Consider the following 6256-nt stretch of genomic DNA (forward strand, 5'->3'; position numbering starts at 1 on the left):
TACGCTACTCTGCTGCATCATCCCTTCCTCTTCGGTGAAAACCAACGCATGCTCAAGACATACCAACGTGCACTCCAAGTCTCCTGTATTGCTTTCTTTCCAAAAATAACTTTTCTGAAGGTTTCATTCCGTTTGGACTCCGTTTGATATTCCTTTTCTGCGAAACACTAAAACAAGGGGAAAACAGAAACTGGCACTAGGCTCTGGGTTAATAGGTTAGTCCCAAAAATCATATAAAATAGCATATAAATGCATATAAAACATCCAAGGTTGATAATATAATAGCATGGAACAATCAAAAATTATAGATACGTTGGAGACGTATCATGAAGCTCTGTTTAGGATTGTTTAGATTATATTTGTCCCCACCCTATCAAACACCGATTGGTTGTGCACCCCCTCCTCCTCGGGAGAATATCATGTGTCCCCCACACCTTAGATGCCATATGTTGATACGTGTTTCTTGGAGCTTGTAGATCTGAGATATAGCAGCTCACAGGATGTCTTTATATTTTTACAGGAAACCTTAATGAGTTTGAGAATTGCACACAATTTTTACAAAAACTACTCAGATGCCCTTGGATACCATATCCAATGACCTCGAAGCTCGTATTATCATAGCATATTCTCCTGTATGTAAGAATATTGTCAGATCTCAGGTTCCGGCAAAACCCTCAAGGTTCAAACACTGAGGTGCGCAAGAAGATCTCCCCCTACCGATCCACGTTATAGCTTCACTAAGATCTCAAGGGCTAACTCGGAGAGATTGCAACACAAAGGACACAAGATTTATACTGGTTCGGACCACTGTTGTGGTGTAACACCCTACTCCAGTGTGGTGGTGGTGGATTGCCTCTTCGGCTAAGGATGAATAGTACAAGGGGAAGAACAGCCTCCTCAGGCGAGGTGTTCTTGTGCTTGGTGGGTGTGAGGATGAGCTGAATGAGTTCTAGACCAGTTGCATTCTACTGTGGTGGCTAATCCTATTTATAGAGGCCCTGGTCCTCTCCCCAAATATTGAGCGGGAAGGGAGCCAACAACGGCCAATTTGAATGGGGACAACTAGTACAACTTATCTTGACAAAAGCAGTCTTCGCTTGCAAAAGGCTCTGGTGGTGACGCCGCCTTGGGCTCCATGGTCACCTCCATCTTGTCATCCCGCTGGTCTTGGTCTCATTGCACTGATATGGAAATCTTTGATTGACGCCTCGGCACTCCGTGCCTGCGCTTGCTTCCTTAGCACCAAAGAGGAAACAAGGACACTGTGCGCTTGCTTCCTTAGCGCCTGCCCGATCTTGATCGTCATGGCTCACGTCATTGGAACCTCGCGAGGTTTGCCTTGGCTTGAACTCTCTGCCCCTCGCGAGCCAGCCTTGTGAGGGCGCTCCCGAGGAGGTCTTGTGTCGTCTACCTCGCGAGGCTTGGCCCCTTGCGAGGGTCTTGAGTGCTTGTCGGTGAAGATGGGCCGTACGGGCCCGCTCGCAGAGCCACGCCATGGGCCGCAGGCAGGCAAGTATGGGGACCCCCATTCCCAGAACACCGACAGTAGCCCCCGGGCCCATGGCGCGCTCGGGCTTGGCTTTGAGGAAAAGCCAAAGGTCAAGTGCGGAGCAGCGCGGTCCCCAATAACCTGCGGCCTTAGTCTGCGCGTGGCGGTTGATTGGACGTGGGCGTCTCCGCTTCCCCACGATGACTTGGCAACTGCACGACTTGACAAGTCCCTGCGACATGCAAGGAAAAAACCATCATTACATGTGATCGTTGGGGGCGCTGGTTGGCCTTCTCCTGCTATAAATGGGAGGGGCGGAGCCCCCATCGCCCATCTCTTCCTATTCTACTTGCTTCTGCCCCTTTTCTCCATCACCGCCACCAATGGCGCCGTCGAGGAGGTTCTCTGCCGCGGACAAGGGGAAGGCCCATCGCGAGGGGCTCGGCTCTCCGGCGCCCAAGCGTGGACGCGGTCGTCTCCGCAAGCACACCGCGACCCCCGCCGCGCCCCCCGTTCTCGTGGTGGCGCCGCTGCACGTGGCAGGGGTCGCTCCGGTCACGATAGCCCTGTCGATGAAGGGAGACGTGCTGTGGTGGCGTGGCCTCCCCGATCGCGCTTCCACTCGGCGGAGGTGCTGCCGGAGTTCGTCGTCTGGTCGGAGAACCTGGCCGGCAACTGGCTTCAGCTCCCGTGTTTCTTCGTCGATGAGCTGCCAGCCTCTGGTCCAAGCGGGTTCTGGCTGCAGGCGGACGGTTGCTGCAGTAGGGCTTCTTGGGTTGCGGTTGAGGTCTCTGCCGTGGGCAATATAGCTCTGGCCCGTGGTTGGCAGACGTTCGCCCGCGCACGCGGCCTGGGCAGGCGGTGCACCCTCCATTTCAGGTACGACGATGATGCGACCCTGTATGTGAGGGTGTTTGGGGAAGATGGTCACCGCACCGGGTGCTGCCCCGAGGTGAACGACGGCGAGGAGGTGCTCGGCCTTGGCGACGGTCGTGACGTGGATGAGGGTGAACCCACCCTTGGTGTCGACCGCGTCTCGTCCAGGTATGGCGGCTCTTCCCCGAGCGACAGCTCTAGCAGCGGTGGTTACAACCAGCCGCCACGCCGCCGTGCCCGCTTTGAAGGCGGTAGCGGGTCGTCTCTTCGCCGCGCCTCCGTGAAGCGCGAGGAGGGGTCCGGCTGAGCTTAGGATGGCGCCAGGAGCCTGCCCCCATGGACCGCTGTAGGGGAAGGCGCCGCTTTTATTTTGTTCTTCCTTTCCTTCCTGCATCAAAAAGAAACTAGAATGGGCCCCAGAGGTGCGTGTATCGAACTATGATGTCAATCATTATGCTATGTTTGTTGTTTCAGTGCCGTGTCGTTATTTTGTGTAGAGGTAACTTAGCTTTGCACGTTTGGGGTAGCCTCCTCTTCACGAGGGACTTGCTTTCCTAGTGCCTCTGAAGGCCTTCCTTGAGTTGGCGGGTGCTAGGGAGCTGCAAAAAACTCATTAGGAGGCTCGCTAGGAGGCTTATCGTTCACCCGAGCCTTGACCCAGTGCTTCGTACCGCGATACCCGAGGGGCACGGTTTAGGAGAGGTGCGCCAGCTTGTGGGCTCGAACGAGGATGCCTCGCGAAAAAATATTCGAAAGGCAGAGAAAGGGAGAAAGGAAAAATGCTCACAAGGTCGCCTGCCCAGCCCCCTCGCGAGGTGCGCGCGCGAGAGAGAGAGAGTGCAAGTTAAACTTGAGCCGGAAACAACGATAAAAGGCAACATCACCAAATCAACAATGAACTCCAGAAGCAAATTTCAATATAAAGGGTGCGAGCCAACTACAGAAAGCAAATGAAAAGCTGTGTCCGGCACCTAGTCTAGTCTTCAGGTCTTCTCACTAGCGTGGAGCTAAGTGCTACCACTTGGACATGGGAGGGAGCCCCTGAGGCCCGAGGATGGCACTCCTGAGACTCTGGGGCGTGTACAGCCCCACTCATTATTACGTGAGAGTGTCACGGGCGGCGATCTTCACAGGCGCTGGGCCTTTCTTCATGGGTAGAACTTCGGGAGGTGCTGGATGTTCTGTGCATTCTCGATGGGTACCCCGTCCTGCGTCTCTAGGCGCGTGGCGCCAGGCCTGGAGACGTTGGCGACCTTGAACGGGCCCTCCCACATGGGTGAGAGCTTATGCAACCCTTCCCTAGAGAGCATCCGCCTCAGGACGAGGTCACCCACCTCGAGAGTCGTGGAGCGGACGCTGCGACAGTGGAACCGCCGCAGCGCCAGCACGAGGTCCATCCCCTGCGTGGCGTCCTGCTGCGTCTCATCAAATGCCAGGACCTGTGCGGAGCGATGCTTGACCTCGTGAGGGAGGACCTCTTCTGCTCCATAGATGAGGAAGAATGGAGTCTCGCCCGTTGGCTTGGTGGCGGTGGTGCGGATTGGCCACAACACGGACTATAGCTCATTGTGTGAGCCCCTGCCATAGGCTTCGATCTTCTTCTCGAAGGTCCTAGTCTTGAGGCCCCTTAGGACCTCCTCGTTGGTGCATTCGGCCTGTCCATTGCTCCAGGGGTACGCCACTGAAGCATGGCAGATTTGCGTTCCAAGGTCAGCATAATATGTTTTGAAGAGATTAATGGTGAACTACGAGCCATTGTCGGTGATGATGCGGTTGGGGTCCCCAAATCGACTCACGAGACCCTTGATGAACTTGACCACAGAGCCGGCTGGGATGCTGCGCACGGCTTCCATCTCTTCCCACTTGGTGAACTTGTCGATGGCAATGTAGAGGTACCGGTAGCCCCCTGGCGCTCGAGGGAATGGGCCCTGGATGTCCAGTCCCCAGACTGCCAACGACCTCGAGAGTGGGATGGTCTGGAGGCCCTGAGGCCTAGCCGGCTGATGGATTTGCTTGGCGTGGAATTGACAGGCCTCGTAGGACATCACCAGCTCAGCTGCGTCGTTAAGCACCGTAGTCTAGTAGAATCCACAGCGGAATGCCTTGCTGACGAGGGTTCGCGACGACGAATGGTGCCCGTAGTCCCCGCCATGTATGTCGGCTATCAGCTCTTTCCCCTGTTCCCTGGATATACAACACAGTGAAACGTCATTTGGTCGCTTCCTGTATAACTCACCGTCCTGGATGCAGTATGACGTGGCCTGTCGGGCCACATGCTCTGCGTCTTCCTCCTTCTCCGACAACGTCCCTTGCATCAGGTATTCCTTGAATTCCTTGGTCCAGCATCCCTCCTGGGGCTCGAGCACCAAGAGTAGGCGTGCTCCCGCTGTCGGGCCACAGGCTGGGGCTCCTGTGGCAGGCGGCTGCGGGAGTTCCTCCCGAGGCTGAGATGTTCTTGAAAGCGGTGGTGTTGCTGATGGCTTGAAGAGCCGCTCCTCGAAGACGCCAGGCTCTTGGGGCTGCCGCTTGGATGCCCTTCTAGGGATGTCGCCAGCTTCCTTGTTGGTGCCACGGGGCACCTGCTGCAACTCCAGGCCCATGAATTGCTTCTCCATCTTGCGCACCTCCGCGAGGTATGCTTCCATGTGCTCGTCCTTCGGCTCGTATGCCACGAAATCAGCGAGTGTGGCTCCCTTGATGACCCTGGTTGTGCTGAACTCCAACTTGAATGCTTGCAACTTGATGTTCCACTCAGCGACCCTTCCAGTAGAGTTGGGGCTGCTGAGCACTCTCTCCAATGGGTAGGCTGAGACAACCTTGATGGGGTGGCCCTGGAAGTAGTGCCGCAACTTACGCGAGGCCACCTAGAGCACGAGTAAGAGCTTCTGAGGCATGGGATCTCGTTCCCTTGTGTCCCGCAACAATGAGCCGACGAAATACACCGGATGCTCGACGAGAGCTGGCGGGTTGGTGAGGCTCGTGTCTTGCGGAAGTTGGGGCATTTTCTGAGGTAGTGGAACCCCCGACGCTTGATCGCTTGTCGGGACCTCGACGGCGTCGTCCTGCCGAGCTTGGTCCTCAATTGATGTTGCTATGGCTCTTGCGGCGCCTTCCTAGTCTTGTGTCATCTCCGCTGCTGGCGTAGCTCGGCGCGACGCGCCTTTGGCCTGGTGCTCTTCCTGAACCGCCACCAGAGCCGTGCGGGTGGAGTACGGGGTGGCGGCAAGACAAAGCACTAGGGGCTCGAGAGGTCGTGGCACCACCATCATTGGAGGGCTGGTCAGGTATATCTTGAGGTCATGAAAAGCTCGCTCGGCCTCCAGGGTCCACTCGAATAGGCCCTTCTTCTTCGTCACACTACTAGGAAAATGCTTACCAGTAGTGCTGGTTTTTGAGCTACCAGTAGCGCTGGTTTTTGAGCTACCAGTAGCGTGGGCACCAGCGCTACTGCTACGGCGCTACATCTATTTTGTAGCAGTAGCGCGTTTTTAGGCCAGTGCTACTGGTAAGTTCAAGTACGAGTAGCGCGTTTTCAGGCCCGCGCTACTGCAACATTTATGTTTTGTTAGCATTTTGGCGCTGTACATGTTTAAACAGATATATCTTTTATACAATAACAACTCATCATGAACTAGTCTATTTAAATAGCATATTCATTACCACTTGTCATCACCATCAAACAATGTTCGTCAATGAGACATCATATAACAAGTTGGTCACTAGTCATAATCACAACTCCTCATCATCATCATCAACTCTAACACATTGTAGCACATAATAACACATTCTAGCTACGACCTACTCCTCTCATAGGACCTACTCTACCCTCTCTTAGGTAAAATATCATAAAACAAGATAGGCATTGACGCTACATTGAGGAAAATTGACTGA

Source organism: Triticum urartu, chromosome 2 (assembly GCF_003073215.2).
Source record: "Triticum urartu cultivar G1812 chromosome 2, Tu2.1, whole genome shotgun sequence".
NCBI lineage: Eukaryota > Viridiplantae > Streptophyta > Magnoliopsida > Poales > Poaceae > Triticum > Triticum urartu.